The 17515-nt window shown below is 45.1% G+C and overlaps 1 protein-coding gene across 10 annotated transcripts in view; it reads left to right on the top strand.

The window, feature by feature from the left end:
• The window catches only part of NBR1 (NBR1 autophagy cargo receptor), a 657239-nt gene that overhangs the window by 430101 nt on the left and 209623 nt on the right, over positions 1 to 17515 (top strand). The gene's annotated exons all lie outside the window — the stretch shown is intronic.

The raw sequence follows: 17515 nt of genomic DNA, 5'->3' as shown, positions 1-17515 counted from the left end.
TCTACTTATCACAACAGTAAGTTAGAATCAGGTACTCAAAATGGGACACATCTACTGTAGCTTGTCATTATACCACAAGTGGCACATCAACCAACATTCAACTTAAATTGATCCTACACTTGGCTAAGAGAAAAGTTTTCTGAATAAATATCTAAGTGCTGTCATGCCTGCTGCTTCTTAGGAGCAGTCTCTGTGTGCAGCTGGCTTAAGTATATTTTAAATGGCCATTAGTAAACTCAACTATTTGTCAGATATCTGCCCAGTAGTCAATGTTTGGGAGACACTCCCATATCATTTGCATGAATGTCTCATGCACAGATTGACTCCAAAATGCTGAGTGTAGAATCCCTCCTTCTCAACCTTAGTGAGGTTATGTTTAACCTGTGTAAGTACTTACATTTAATACCCTTGTATTTGGCATTGTAGTATATTGCAACATGTAGGCTGCAGCTTCACTTATAAGCTGTTCAGTTGTGACCCAGGTTGAAGCTCCATTTCTCTTGGACAGATCTACATGTTGCAAGATTATTCTCATCTCAATTCATCTGCTTTGATAAATGTCATTGAGAATATCCCTTATTAACAACAAGGGGTGGTGATGGACAGAGTCTCTGAATTAAGCAGAGTACTCTCACCCAGTCAAGAGATCAGGGCTAGATCCAACACCGTTTTTTAGCTCATTGCACCATCCCAGTTTCAGAACCCGGCTGTATGCAAATTAGTCTGTCCCTGGCCCAGTGCATTATGGGAACAGGGCAGACCAGACTACAAAAGCCAATTCTTACACTGGGAAGGAAACAAGCTTCCGGGGACCGGTTTCTGGCATTTCAGCCGTCTTCGGCCCGGCTTGCTTGAATCCTGATGGTGCAATGAGCAAGGGACTCACATCTGAGTATACCCTTCCACGCTTAGGGTGGACAAAATTATTAACAACAAGGGGTGGTGATGGACAGAGTCTCTGAATTAAGCAGAGTACTCTCACCCAGTCAAGAGATCAGGGCTAGATCCAACACCGTTTTTTCGCTCATTGCACCATCCCAGTTTCAGAACCCGGCTGTATGCAAATTAGTCTGTCCCTGGCCCAGTGCATCATGGGAACAGGGCAGACCAGACTACAAAAGCCAATTCTTACACTGGGAAGGAAACAAGCTTCCGGGGACCGGTTTCTGGCATTGCAGCCGTCTTCAGCCCGGCTTGCTTGAATCCTGATGGTGCAATGTGCAAGGGACTCACATCTGAGTATACCCTTCCACGCTTAGGGTTGACAAAATTATTAACAACAAGGGGTGGTGATGGACAGAGTCTCTGAATTAAGCAGAGTACTCTCACCCAGTCAAGAGATCAGGGCTAGATCCAACACCGTTTTTTCGCTCATTGCACCATCCCAGTTTCAGAACCCGGCTGTATGCAAATTAGTCTGTCCCTGGCCCAGTGCATCATGGGAACAGGGCAGACCAGACTACAAAAGCCAATTCTTACACTGGGAAGGAAACAAGCTTCCGGGACCGGTTTCTGGCATTTCAGCCGTCTTCGGCCCGGCTTGCTTGAATCCTGATGGTGCAATGAGCAAGGGACTCACATCTGAGTATACCCTTCCACGCTTAGGGTGGACAAAATTATTAACAACAAGGGGTGGTGATGGACAGAGTCTCTGAATTAAGCAGAGTACTCTCACCCAGTCAAGAGATCAGGGCTAGATCCAACACCGTTTTTTAGCTCATTGCACCATCCCAGTTTCAGAACCCGGCTGTATGCAAATTAGTCTGTCCCTGGCCCAGTGCATCATGGGAACAGGGCAGACCAGACTACAAAAGCCAATTCTTACACTGGGAAGGAAACAAGCTTCCGGGGACCGGTTTCTGGCATTTCAGCCGTCTTCGGCCCGGCTTGCTTGAATCCTGATGGTGCAATGAGCAAGGGACTCACATCTGAGTATACCCTTCCACGCTTAGGGTGGACAAAATTATTAACAACAAGGGGTGGTGATGGACAGAGTCTCTGAATTAAGCAGAGTACTCTCACCCAGTCAAGAGATCAGGGCTAGATCCAACACCGTTTTTTAGCTCATTGCACCATCCCAGTTTCAGACCCCGGCTGTATGCAAATTAGTCTGTCCCTGGCCCAGTGCATCATGGGAACAGGGCAGACCAGACTACAAAAGCCAATTCTTACACTGGGAAGGAAACAAGCTTCCGGGGACCGGTTTCTGGCATTTCAGCCGTCTTCGGCCCGGCTTGCTTGAATCCTGATGGTGCAATGAGCAAGGGACTCACATCTGAGTATACCCTTCCACGCTTAGGGTGGACAAAATTATTAACAACAAGGGGTGGTGATGGACAGAGTCTCTGAATTAAGCAGAGTACTCTCACCCAGTCAAGAGATCAGGGCTAGATCCAACACCGTTTTTTAGCTCATTGCACCATCCCAGTTTCAGAACCCGGCTGTATGCAAATTAGTCTGTCCCTGGCCCAGTGCATCATGGGAACAGGGCAGACCAGACTACAAAAGCCAATTCTTACACTGGGAAGGAAACAAGCTTCCGGGGACCGGTTTCTGGCATTTCAGCCGTCTTCGGCCCGGCTTGCTTGAATCCTGATGGTGCAATGAGCAAGGGACTCACATCTGAGTATACCCTTCCACGCTTAGGGTGGACAAAATTATTAACAACAAGGGGTGGTGATGGACAGAGTCTCTGAATTAAGCAGAGTACTCTCACCCAGTCAAGAGATCAGGGCTAGATCCAACACCGTTTTTTAGCTCATTGCACCATCCCAGTTTCAGAACCCGGCTGTATGCAAATTAGTCTGTCCCTGGCCCAGTGCATCATGGGAACAGGGCAGACCAGACTACAAAAGCCAATTCTTACACTGGGAAGGAAACAAGCTTCCGGGGACCGGTTTCTGGCATTTCAGCCGTCTTCGGCCCGGCTTGCTTGAATCCTGATGGTGCAATGAGCAAGGGACTCACATCTGAGTATACCCTTCCACGCTTAGGGTGGACAAAATTATTAACAACAAGGGGTGGTGATGGACAGAGTCTCTGAATTAAGCAGAGTACTCTCACCCAGTCAAGAGATCAGGGCTAGATCCAACACCGTTTTTTAGCTCATTGCACCATCCCAGTTTCAGAACCCGGCTGTATGCAAATTAGTCTGTCCCTGGCCCAAATAATTTTGTCCACCCTAAGCGTGGAAGGGTATACTCAGACATGAGTCCCTTGCTCATTGCACCATCAGGATTCAAGCAAGCCGGGCCGAAGACGGCTGTAATGCCAGAAACCGGTCCCCGGAAGCTTGTTTCCTTCCCAATGTAAGAATTGGCTTTTGTAGTTTGGTTTGCCCTGTTCCCATCATGCACTGGGACAGGAACAGACTAATTTGCATACAGCCAGGTTCTGAAACTGGGATGGTGCAATGAGCTAAAAAACATTGTTGGATCTAGCCCTGATCTCTTGACTGGGTGAGAGTATTCTTCTTAATTCAGAGACTCTGTCCCTCACCACCCCTTGTTGTAAATAATTTTGTCCACCCTAAGCGTGGAAGGGTATACTCGGACATGAGTCCCTTGCTCATTGCACCATCAGGATTCAAGCAAGCCGGGCCGAAGACGGCTGTAATGCCAGAAACTGGTCCCCGGAAGCTTGTTTCCTTCCCAGTGTAAGAATTGGCTTTTGTAGTTTGGTTTGCCCTGTTCCCATCATGCACTGGGACAGGAACAGACTAATTTGCATACAGCCAGGTTCTGAAACTGGGATGGTGCAATGAGCTAAAAAACGGTGTTGGATCTAGCCCTGATCTCTTGACTGGGTGAGAGTATTCTGCTTAATTCAGAGACTCTGTCCCTCACCACCCCTTGTTGTAAATAATTGAGAATATCCCTGCGCCTTTTTCATACAGTCTCTTATCATGGCAGTAGAACCTCAATATTGTTGGAGAAAAGTGCAGTACTGTTATCCTGCTCCAAAAGCGGCATGTTTTCTGCTTGTCAATACTTGTGTTCAATTTACCTACAGCCCACATACCACTCTGCCAAGTGCTGCAACTACCTACTCAGAAATCATGCAGCGCGTTGGTGATATAGTCACCCATTCTTGTATGATCGCTCCATCACAGTCCACCTGAAAAATGTGTTGGTTCGTTCAGGACAGACACATTTTTCAGGTGGACTGTGATGGAGCGATCATAAAAGAATGAGTGACTATATCACCAACCTGCTGCATGATTACTGGATGCACTTATCTCCCTACTACTGTGCCAGTGTCCTAAACACGCATGGGATATATCACAGGATGTCTTTGTGACCACATAAATTGGCTTAGTAAAAGCACCCATTCAATATCTGCCTTTTTCCTCGCGGTTAAAAGCAGTAATTTATCCAATTGTGTCGCCATCTGGGATACATATTTGATAACGTGTTCATTATTACCTTTTTGGAATGCCTCCTTTGTGCATGCAATACTCTCCTCCAAGTATTAGAAATCATTTGGTGTCCATCTAAGTCACTCATCAATATCCAACACTGTAAAGTGACCTATAAACAGAAAAAAACTGTGATTTCCCCCATTGAACCCTGCATCCCATTACAAGAAAGAACACTGCAACCTTCGCCGTGGTCATGCCTAGTTAGTGTGTCATAAAATGAATAACATCCATATGCAGTGCCATTAAGCTAGTGGAGTCACCTAGTTTAATAATTCAATGCTTATGTCTTCATAATGTCACCAGTGACTCAAGCTGTAGTGTGAATAATGAGGGATGAAATGGACAACCTTGCAAGGTATCCCTAAATAACTTTCAAGTCGACAACTTTGTATTCATGTTATAAATCACAACTGGTCAGTCATACAGGGTATGGATCCACACTCAGATCTATGTTCCCAAATGAATTTTAAGTATTTTCTGAACCATTTCCATCTAAGGAAATCAAAAGCCTTTTCGGCATCAAGATAGATTAGTTTTTATCTTATTTGTCTCTTTTTTCATTTGCTATAACAATGTATCGGTTGCTTAAGGCCTAGCAGAAATGCAGACTTTGTTGTGTAGTTCCTAAAAATAAATAGGAGCTGCGCGTTTAAACAACATAAACTAAGGGATTGGTGTTCAGATTGATTCTGGACACCCCCCAAAGGATATGTTATCCTTTGGACCAGCTAGCTCACAGTGCCACCTTAAGCCCCATAACCTTACCAAGGAGCGAATAGTTCCTGGCAACTATCGAACATGACAACCCTTGATCCGTCAGGGATTGTGGAAACAGTACAGTACTTTTCGCTCAGTCAATCGTACGCATTTAGTCTGAGAGAGAGACACAGAATAAACGACGGGGATGGTTTCAATAAGCATTTATTAAACCAGTGTCATTCTAGTATAAAACATGTTTGCTGCGACAACCATTAGACAGAAGCAAATTTAAAAGATTACAAGCACCAACAGAGTAAATAAAAAGTAGAATCATACCATGGTGCTAAACAGAAAATATATGCAGGCATATAAATATGACAGTAATCAAGCGTACTCCTACGATGCAACCCTAAGTGTACCTAGCACGTATGTGGGTGTAAAGCCAAGAATCCCATAGCAAAAAGACCCAACCCCATTACCTGATGGGAGAGAACGAAGGACCCCGTCTTGGACTCGAGTTGGACACCCTGCAAGGGATGTCAAACTGCTGCGTGTTGTAGCTTCCGCAGGGCGGGACCTCAGTGTCTTGTGTCAGAAGCAGTTCTTTCGCCCTAGGATGAAGATGACTGTGACTTTTTTGCAGCTTATGTTAGTCCTGTTATGTACGTCATGTTCAGGGTACTTTTCTAAGAATCTCATGCATAATAATTGAGGCTAGTTTCAAGGAATTCGAACAACATTTATTTAGCATATAACTGGTTAAAAGGTCAGTGCTAGAACCCTTATGCAGAGCAAGGTAGGACTAATGTAGGTGAAAGGTCGTTTAGGCCTAGTTTGGGGTACATAACAACTGATCAGGGCACACCAGCATAGGAACCACTTCTAACAGCCTATAAGAGAGATCGCTTTGCTTAGAATCCTTACGATGTGGGTCAGCAATGAAAAAGGTCTATACAAGGTATGTTAATTTGGATTCAAAGGGCCGCCGGTGTGTCACTTTTTGTGACGCACCAGCAGTGTAAAGAATGTGCTGTGTTGCACCATATTTGCAAAGTGACGCATCTAGGTAGATGCGTCACTTTGTAAACCCCTGCACTACATTATACCTACGCCAGGTATAATGTATGCAGGGGGGGCATTCTGACGCAAGAGAGGATCATAGAAGTGACGCAGTGAAATCTATAAGATTTAACTGCGCCACTTCTAGGTCACAAATGCGTCAATTTCTTAATCCTGCCTCACAGCAGGTGTAAGACTGACGCAGGCCCTTTCACATGGGGCTTGCCCCATGTGAAAGGACACATTGCTGGAGTTGCATCACTTTTGTGACACACTCCAGCAATGCGTCACTTTTCCGCCATACAGATACGTCAGAAATACTGACGTATCTGTAACTCCTGGCGCCATGATGCGTCATACTGTAAATATGACGCATCATTGGTGTCGCAAGGAGGGCGCAGTGAAAAGTGACGCATCGCTGTTTTCACGCATCGATGCGTCACTTTTCATAAATGAGGCCCAAAGCTTTTTGTGGTAGCACAGTTAGAATTGCCATTCTCAGAGTGAAGGCTAGGAAATCCTCATTCAGCACTTGGGTTTCAATGACAGGAAGTCCGAATATCAGGAGGTCACAGACTTCCTAATACAATTATTTTCCACACCATCACCTCCTGAAGCACTACCCCTCACCATTCCTTTCTATGCTACCAGGATATTCTGTGCTGTGAAGTCTACCCCCATGTGTTCAGAAACTATCCCATTCAGACTCGAGTTTTCATTGGGCCAGGATGTGATCATCAGTGCTTTGTCTGCATGTGGCTAATTTGTTGGATAGTACTTCCTAAAGTAATTGTTATTGTAATTCTTATGAGGGTTACATAACCACCTGACACCGAGTACCCAACATAGGCTAAACTCTCATTTTTCCTACTGGTCATCCAATCAAAGGATGCACCTTTCTAATGCATCCAAAGCTTTTATTTTCTCTTACCATGTGTACATAACTCATCTGCATTATTAACATATTGACTACTTAGGGTAACTCAGAGCCACTAGCAGCCATCACGACCTCAGCGTCTGCAGTCTCTTCATAAATAGAGAACCGATCTTGCTAAATAGCCTGTTGTGTATCGATTTAGACTCTGTATGAATATTCCCGATTCATGCCCTTATATAGGTACAATTCACTTTGCCCTTATATAGGCATAGAAATCCAGTCCTTATTTAGGCATAGTCCATGCTACCTAAATACAGGCATGGCTACTTACAACCACTCATCTACGTCACAGCGAGTTCTTGGAAAACCAGACTCTTAAGCTTTAGGGACTTCCCCTTGCCTGGATATTGATTTCTCCAAGAACTCATTTATTAAGCATGAACATCTGTCCCTTAGGGGTTCATTCATGACATTCATATGCCCGACTTTTACGTCAATACTGGCATTCCTAAACACCTTAATGGTATAAATATACTTTCACTTGCTATGGCATGGCACGGTGCGGTTCGGCTACCTACTTGCACGACGCAGCTCGCCACAGCAAGTACCGAAGGAAGTCATCTCCCCAACTGATGCACTGACCAGACGCTGTCATCCTCCTCGCCGAGAATCCAGCTCCAGTGTTTCTGACTCCCCTTGCGGGGTGTTAGAGAATCGAGTCCCGGGAAAGAGATACCAACCTCTCTCATTCTAAGGTATGGCGCTGATTAGAACCTAGAGAAACCTTTGGCAATTCTTGGCAAAACTAAACAAAACTATAGCTAAAACAGCACCTACTTCCCTCGTACTAGACTTAGGTTAGGTACACTGGGGTAGGATTATTTTAGAAGCACCAGTTGAGTATTTTAGCCTGTGTTATTTATGTATGTATTTTTATATATGTCATAGCAACAGACCATGCTATTACAGTATTTTTTTTAGGTTTCGCACTGCGAAGCGATCGTCGCTGCGAAACTCTATTGTAATAATTTCTGCTTTCAAGGAGCCAAGCGAGACAGGAGACAAGTGATGTGCACGCGCGCGTAAACGGATCAGGTCACACGTGCATCCTGTCTCCAATGGCTCCTTGGAAGCAGACTCACACGCACACGCGCACACACACATACAGACCCCCCCCACCGCCGCGCATACACACACGCACGCACACACACATACATAGAGAACGCAGCCGCGCATACACACACGCACACACACACATAGAAAACCCCCCCGCAGCCGCGCATACACACACATGCACACACACACACACACACACACACACACATACACACATACATACAGGGCCCCCCGGCGCTTACACACACACACATCCCCTACCTCGGCTCGGCGTGTCTTCTCATCACAGCTTGCGCAGGGACAGCCAACGTGCACTCGCACGGCGACGGCGTCTCCTGCACTACAACCGTGGTTTCGGTTTCGCGGCCTAACTTTGCCATTGGCTGTACTGCCGCCAAGCGGCAATTGTTTAGCTGCAGAGCAATTCCCTCGTGGCCTTCAGCCTCCTCACCGCAGCGCAAACTGGAACGATAGAGTCCCGGTAAGAGGTGCTTAGATACCTGCCCTTGGTACTAAAAAAAAAGAGTTTTTTCGATTGCAGGAAAGCGGGCAACAACTGTTAATATTCCTATAAGTAAAAAAGATAAAATTTGTAATGCAACAGATAGGGAATGAACGCAATCACTTGTAAGTCCTGAAGCCAAGATGACCGTCAGTTATTGGGGCCTGTCTTGCGCTGTTTAGCGCCTCGCAATTGAGCTCTAAAATAAGGCGTACACCTTAATTTAGTGCTCAGTTAAGAGACAAAGATAATCAGGGGCACGTCTCAAGGACACAGCACAGAGACGCGCAGGTCACGCAAAGATGGCAAAGGCTGTCATACGCCTTTATATAACTAACACCTGACTAGAATAGTGCTGAGTGCTGAGGTGTAAAATACAGGCAAAGGACTGCTGCGCTGCTCACCGCGGGCAGCCCGGCACAAAGAGTCTGACCACAGGAATCTTGGCACCGCTGCAGAGGAATTTGTATCGATGTTTCACCACGCAGGCGGTCGGTGCAAATGTCAGTGAAAAATTTTATTGTGCTAGAGGAAAGTTTACTTAATCAGTCCTGTTCTGCAGCACCAGTCTTGTGTCCCTTTTCTCGCACGAGGTGTGGAAGAAGTGCTGCCTCCGTGCACAAAAGCATTATGGTGTGTGTAAATTAGTATTAAAGCAGTACTCCTGTATGTAAAGTAGTACTGAAGCAGTACTCCTGTATGTAAAGTAGTACGGAAGTAATTCCTGAGCGTAAAGCGATTATTAAAAGAGGATTCATCCATACTAGTACAAATAGAAAAGACTGGTATCGCTTTTTAATTTTACTAATAGGAAATTGGACGTTTTGGGACTTATTCACAATGGCATTTAAGAGTGGGCAGAAGAGTGCTTCTTTAGGTCTGCTTCCCAAACTCAATAATTGTTTGTGAATCGGCTCCTTTGCCTCTAGAACCACTGAGCCCAGAAAGCAGGTCACATTTAAGGTGGGGCACTGCTCACACTCTGGAGTACAGAAGGATACCGCCCTTGCAAAAACAGTACTATGCGCATTATTCTGTAGACGGGCAAAGCAGTAAACTCTGGGGGAAAACGTTTCTTCCATCGACCCCAAAAACCTATAGTCGTCATAAATATATTTCAAAAGACCTGGTTAGGCTTCCCAAATCAAATGACATCATTAGCTGATGTGTTTTTCATCAATTCCATAACGAATCGGTAGACATTAGTACTTATCTGCCTTTGCACGATGGCTCTTTGAGAAAATGCTTGCATGACTCACAAAAGACAAAAACATGCCAACAAACTTTGTAAAGTGTCAAATGTAATTTGTTCTGACATTTTAATTGCCCACGCAGCCTTTCACATACAGTACTGAAATAAGATCACTCATAATTTCAAGTATTTGCTGTGCACAAAATGCACAGTACATGCAAGTATGGCAGGTAGGGTTTTGTGCTTCAACATTAGGACAACTTAATCTTGTTTCACAAATTACAACCTTATTTCTCTGCTGATAAGCGTGCACTGTCTCACAGGGCAAGAACTAAAGAACAAGTCATTTCCGTGCCTCCATCTTCCGCTTGTTCTGAGTTTCCTGTATTTATTTACTATGCATTGAACTGCTGCTGGGACACCCAACACAGGTGAAAGAGATGGCCGAGTCTGGGAGATATGAACGTTACCCAAATGAAATGTGATTTCTTCCTTGTGCTTTGCCAGTTTCATGCTAGCAAGCATTGCTGAAAGTCATTTCCTTGAGAGTAATACAGATTGCTGAGTAAGTTTCTCAGGAATAAAATATGTACACATCAAAGTACAGTGACACAGAAAGCATAGTAAACAAGGAAATTAAGGAATATAATGATATGTAGTGATAGTAAAATGAAAAATGCTTGCGAAATGAAACATGCAAACTATGATGACATGGTCAAGATAAAATCAATGTTAAGTTTGTGGACAGTACATTAGATTTACTTTTCAAATAACATTTCAGCTGGCAGTGGCAGTGTGCAGCAACTGCATTACAACGAATCACACTAATGTGGGACACAACTTGACTCTGAAAAGGGTGCTAGAGTCAGACAAGTTCTTTAGATGTGAAAGTATTGACGTTTGATGGATCTCAGGGTGTCAAAATGTAGTTGTTTCAATTTCTAGCTAGTTTTGTAAGGGCTTCTATAACTAGAGCCTGCCACTAATTGATATGAAATGTTAAAAGTTGACCTTAAATGTGTCATGAAGGCTTGTCAATAGAAACTCACGCTTTCTCATGCATTATGCGGCAGTTTCGCTTGTGCATCCTATTTGACATAATCCCACGAGACATATCTGGTTTTATGTTCACATCACAGTTTTCCTCCCGACAGTAAGATTTTCACTAATGTCATCAGATTTTCAGGTCTGGGTACCCAGTTTCCAAGTAAGGAAACTGTACTTGCTGTACTGTGGGCGCATAGTGCACAGGGGAAGACCGGGTCTGGGTGTAACCTTATGTAAAAAAAACAGGCATATTTGTAGGATATAAAACAACCTTTCAAAGGGCACCATAACACCCCGCACGGCCCTTGGGTGCCCCAGGCTGGGGGCTGGCGTACAGGGGCAGGAGAAATATGTGACCGGAAGTTGGAAGCAGCGCCTCACTCCACTTCCTGCAACAGGTTCCTTTTAACGGTGACTGTGGCTCTTTCTACAGTCTGCCCCGGCGTCACTGCACCTGCTACACGGATAACTATGTCCCTGTGAATTATCGGGGCAGCAGCTGACGTGCCTCTGTTCCAGCACAGAACACACCTGGTTGTGGTTCGCCCAGAGAGCAGACCGCCACCTGCCCCACCCCCACTCAAGCTAATTAGGTCAGAATAATTGTGCAGCTACAGATTAAGATGCTCATTTAGACTCCAATGAAAACAAGCATTTGCAATGCAATAGGTCTCGCAATGACACAAGTCTGAGCTATTGACATTGTAAATAACAATGCCCTTTATTTAGGTTTTAAAAAAAAAAGGCATTGTTATTTGCTCAAACTCACGTCAATGCGAAACCTCTTGCATTGTAAATGCTTGTATATTACTGTACGCATTATACTTCGCATTCTGTCTTACGATTGTAGCAGTTCATATCTCTTGCATGAGAAAGAAGACTGTTCAATAAACCCTTTTAATTGAAACGCTCTGTCTATCTATTTCTCTGCACCTCTGTAGAAATGAAGCATGCACGATTGACTAAGTGAAATAGTTATCTATTGTTTCCAAGTTATTGTTCCGACTCTAAGGGAAACAAAGTTATCATGTTTATGCGGTTGTTAGAGACTAATCCCTTCTTGTTGGTTCGAGAAAGTTTCTAGTGACCTCTGAGTTAGCTGGCACACACAATTCAGTTTAATGTACACGATAGAGACGTACTGACCTCAGTCCTATGTCAAAACTATAGTGTATATTATTCCAATGCGCACAGCCTATTAGGGCTATAGGAACTACTCTACATGGCGCCCAACGGTTTGGTAAGGCACTAATTTAATGTTAGATACTGAAGTAACTTAGTCGTGCTTTTCTCAGAGACCTCTTTACTCGTAAAACTCCAATAGACGTCTGGAGTGGGTAAGGGATAATATCCGCCATAGCTGAGTAGGACGAATAATCCTATGTATTAGCTTTTTTGGTTTGTTAAACGTTGAAGGATACAGTGTTACAAAATATTGTGCACCTTATCTTTGTTCCCTTGAAAATTGCTCTGCATTTTTCATTAAACAATGTCCCAGGACAACAACACTGAGACCGGTGGAACTACAAGCAACAACGCCGACAGAGCTTTAAATTTTACAGGTTTCCAAGAAACCGATGAGAATGCTGTAATAATTCCTTCAAATTTAAGGAAACCCATCACTATAAAACTTATAAAACATGGCCTATCATCAAGAGGTGGTAGAGCAGTTTTTGTGATAGAGGCACATGAATATCACCAGACAGAGGTATTTTATTCATGGATAGTCTTCCCAGAAGCAAATCCAGTAACATGCGTGTTTCACTTCTACAAAGAAGATGATCCACCAGAGGAATATATTCCGTTAGAGGATATAGAAATTCCACTCGCAAACCAGGAGCATGAGCTCTGGTTTAAAGGCGCCCTAAAACATTTAAATCACGTTACCAGGCTTGGTCCACTAGGTAGACAAGGAGCAACATGTCCGATTTTAGCAGGTTACACACCTCATCCTGAAATCGAAGACATTACAGACGTAGAGTTAATCAAAATCTACAGACAATTGGTCCAATATGTCATGCGGACTCTCACAGTCCAACCTACAGTGGTTATTCCACAGGGGAATACCCTAAAAATTACACCACAGACTTTACACGCAGTCATGGGTAAATTACCTACAAAACGTGAACAAATACCGTTCTGGATAGCTCAGAAAATTACTCAAATGGAAGCAGTATTTCCTAATTGCTATTGTGTGTGACGAGTGGTTGTAATCGTCTTGAGGCGAAAAGCCGGGACTACGCTGTGAGTGATTGTTGATTCTACCGTCCTTAATTTTTAACTGATCCGTTACTTGCTATTTGCACAAGACCAGATACTTGCACTTTGAAAACTTATTTTTAAATGTTATTACTCACTCACTGTTAATTGTTGCCGGGTCCTGGCGGCTCTTTCCCCACGGTTGTCGGACCGGCGCAGATTTTACCTCCGCCTGTTTTGCCCGTGTTCTCGCCAGGACCACCCCATTGCAGCCGAGTAGGGTCCCGCCATCTTGGGTGAGGGGCAGGAGTAGGGATAGCAGACTAGTGCTAAGCCCCTCCCGCCCTCACGCCTTGGCTGCTACAAAAGATCACCAGCCCACGCCCCCAATGATTGCTATTGTGTGTGGCGAGTGGTTGTAATCGTCCTGAGGCGAAAAGCCGGGACTACGCTGTGAGTGATTGTTGATTCTACCGTCCTTAATTTTTGCTGATCCGCTACTTGTATTTGCACAAGACCCGATACTTGCACTTTGAAAACTTATTTTTAAATGTTATTACTCACTCACTGTTAATTGTTTCCGGGTCCTAGCGGCTCTTTCCCCACTGTTGTCGGACCGGCGCAGATTTTACCTCCGCCTGTTTTGCCCGTGTTCTCGCCAGGACCACCCCATTGCAGCCGAGTAGGGTCCCGCCATCTTGGGTGAGGGGCAGGAGTAGGGATAGCAGACTAGTGCTAAGCCCCTCCCGCCCTCACGCCTTGGCTGCTACAAAAGATCACCAGCCCACGCCCCCAATGATTGCTATTGTGTGTGGCGAGTGGTTGTAATCGTCCTGAGGCGAAAAGCCGGGACTACGCTGTGAGTGATTGTTGATTCTACCGTCCTTAATTTTTAACTGATCCGCTACTTGCTATATGCACAAGACCCGATACTTGCACTTTGAAAACTTATTTTTAAATGTTATTACTCACTCACTGTTAATTGTTGCCGGGTCCTAGCGGCTCTTTCCCCACGGTTGTCGGACCGGCGCAGATTTTACCTCTGCCTGTTTTGCCCGTGTTCTCGCCAGGACCACCCCATTGCAGCCGAGTAGGGTCCTGCCATCTTGGGTGAGGGGCAGGAGTAGGGATAGCAGACTAGTGCTAAGCCCCTCACGCTCTCACGCCTTGGCTGCTATAAAATGATGCTCTTACCCCTGAAGCGCAGCGGGCGCGCCAAAGGCAAGCCCGTCTGCGCCCGTCCGCGCCTTGCCCGCGCCCAGGGCCGTTACCCCTGGCCAAATAGATTCTGTCCGGTCATCAGCTAGCTGCCTCTCCTACAGCCGGAGTGCACTGTGGGCCTTGGGGGCGATAGTAGAACCTCTGGATGTATCAGACAGGAAATATGTCTTGACACCCAGATAGTTCGTCATCAGTGCACGGGCTGCTAGCAAAAGCTTCCCTGGATACTATGGCTATCTAGTAAGACAATCAAGAACCATGATACTGCCTTCCCCCGAAAAGAGCAGGCCACAGTAAAGTGCATGCTGCTGAACACCAGGTCTTTGGTAAAACATAGCCTTGAACTGGCGGATTTGATACTTGAGGCAAATGTGAAAGTCGCCTTTATAACGGAATCCTGGACGGATGCAGCTTCTGGCCCTGACATTGTCAAAGCCACCCCCTCCAACTATGATTGTTTTGTATTGGACAGGCAGGGGAAGAAAGGTGGCGGACTAGCAGTCATTTACCATAACTCAGTGAGAGGGAGTTTTAAACCCGCATCCAGGGGTCAGGACGAAATACTCGCATTTAATCTCATATTATCAGACCATCAAACCTTAAAAGGCTGCTTACTATACAGGCCCCCAGGGGCTAAGGCCCCTCTTTTCTCAACTCTGGGGAACCTATTAGAAGAAGCAATATGCACCAAATCGTTTACTATGCTTGGCGATTTTAATTTCCATCTTGAATGCATGTCCGACACAGACACTTCAGATCTTATTGATCTGATGCAGGGGATGGAACTCTATCAAAAAGTCAGAGGCCTGACTCACAAGGCGGGACATACTCTTGATGGCATTTTTTCCAATCACCCTAATCTAGAAGTCACGTCAGTTGACCCTGTTCCCTGGTCGGACCATGCCGCAATTCACTTTCACATCTCCCTAGGCTCCCCTCCTAGATCCAGTAAGGTTAGGAATCCACCCAGAACAGTTAGAAACTGGAAAAGTATTGACAGTGAGGCCCTTAAGACACTACTGATCTCCTCACCAGTGCACTCCTTAGGCACGGTCGAGGAGGCGGCCCTGAGCTATACCAACTGGCTAGATGCGACATGTATGCATTTAGTACCCCCTAAAATTTACCATTCCACTCGCTCTAGTCCATCAGCCCCTTGGTTCTCGGAACAAATCAGAGACCATAAGGTGAAATGCAAAAAACTGGAGAGAAACTGGAAGAAGCATTACAAGGAGGTAGATAAAAAGCTACTGAATGCAGAATTGAGAGTCTACAAAGAGATGATTAGATCGGCCAAAAAGGCTTTTTTCACTACCCGTATCCGGAATGCGAGTAACTCCTCTAAGGAATTATTCCGCACAGTGACATCTCTTGCAGCCCCCAAATCAGTGGAAACGCCCCCAAGTGGGGAGCTATGTGAAGACCTTGCTAAATTCTTTCAGGGCAAGGTCGAGAAGATCTTTTACTCCCTTGATCACCTAGTTACGGCCAATCCTCCGCTGACCAACCCAGGCAGGTCAGAGATGGACAGCCATACAGCAGAACTTCACAGTTTCTCCCCGATCACCAAGGAGGATGTTATTATCTGGATACAGAGGATTAAATCAGGTTCTCCTGGTGACCCCTGCCCAGTCACTATCCTAAAAACTGTCCCTTCCATCATAGCAGCCAGACTCACTCCACTTTTCAATAACATGCTGGAAAGTGGTGATTACCCTATGCGCTGGAAAAGGCATCGATCTTACCTCTTCTTAAAAAATCTAACCTAGATGTGGGCGACTTGAATAACTATCGGCCCATCGCTAGGTTACCTTTACCAGCTAAAATCATAGAGGGTCTAATAAACACCCAGCTGAGCGCATTTCTAGGGAAAGCACAACGACTGGACTTATCTCAGCACGGATTCCGGCCAGGACATAGTACGGAATCAGCTCTGATAAAATCTGCGGAAGACATAAGACAAGTGATGGATGCAGGGGGTAGAGCCGCCCTGATTATGTTGGATTTGTCCGCGGCCTTTGACACGGTCCACCACAGGTTGTTGGTGGACCGGTTGAGGGCCTGCGGAATCCAGGGAATGGCCCTTAAGATCTTGCAGGCCTTCCTTGCCAACAGAACTCAGGTGGTGGCCATGGGAGACTTTGAGTCGGCCCCTTTTGTACTCCCCTGTGGAGTCCCTTAAGGCTCGTCCCTGAGCCCGACCCTTTTTAATGTGTACGTCTCCACCCTGGCGCCAGTCATAAGATCTTTTGGCTTTAGTGTGACATCTTATGCAGATGACACTCAGATTGTAGTGTCTCTGCTACCGGGTGGAGTGGATGACACAGCGGACAGGTTCAGGGAATGCATGCGTGAGGTGAGTACCTGGATGGCAGAAAACTGTCTTAAATTTAACTCAGCGAAGACTGAAATCCTGCTATTTGGGGCCAAAGACAACTTTTGGCCCCAAGATGGTGGCCCGATGAAATGGGGACACCACCCTCTCCAGTTACTAAGGTGAAAAACCTGGGGGTTCTGATGGACGACACACTCTCCTTCAGGCCCCAAGTCAACGCTCTGTCTTCTTCCATCCACTATATCCTGAAAACCATACCAAAACAGAATATGACTTTTTGTCCCCTTCTGGGCTGTTGAAGATTCCACACTTATTCAAGATTTCATTAAGTGACTTTATTACCTTTAGTACCTTTTCTAATGATTGGGACTTCGGGACTGTTAATAATATGAAGTTTGATCTAGAGATTTCTGAGGTATTCACAAATCATGAATATTTAGAAGGTTCATCAGACTATGAACAAATGTATTGTTATAATCATTATGGTCATCAGTTATTGCACAAATCAACAATGCCTAGAAATGTATCTATGTATAACCAATAGGAGCATTGTCCTACACCTCCAAAGGGTAACTCAAAAACTTTTACGAATAAGTTCCCATATTTTTCAGGGTTCAATGTATCCAATGCAGAAACATTTTACTTTAGAAATGTAAACCGAACAGGAATGAAAATTATGTTGACCAATACAAAACAGATTTATTCTGCAGCCTTTTATGCCCAACTGTCTAGACAGGTTTTCAACTTTTGGAAAGACAACATTGAGACAAAAACTGTGTGGGGTTCAAAAGATTGGCAAGTGCAAGGGGTAGAAGCTTTGTTTAGAGCCTGTATCATCCCAGAGCAAA

This window comes from Lissotriton helveticus, chromosome 5_1 (assembly GCF_964261635.1).
Source record: "Lissotriton helveticus chromosome 5_1, aLisHel1.1, whole genome shotgun sequence".
In the NCBI taxonomy this organism is placed as follows: domain Eukaryota; kingdom Metazoa; phylum Chordata; class Amphibia; order Caudata; family Salamandridae; genus Lissotriton; species Lissotriton helveticus.
Note: the sequence above shows the minus strand (reverse complement) of the source record. Positions and strands in the feature narration are given on the sequence as shown.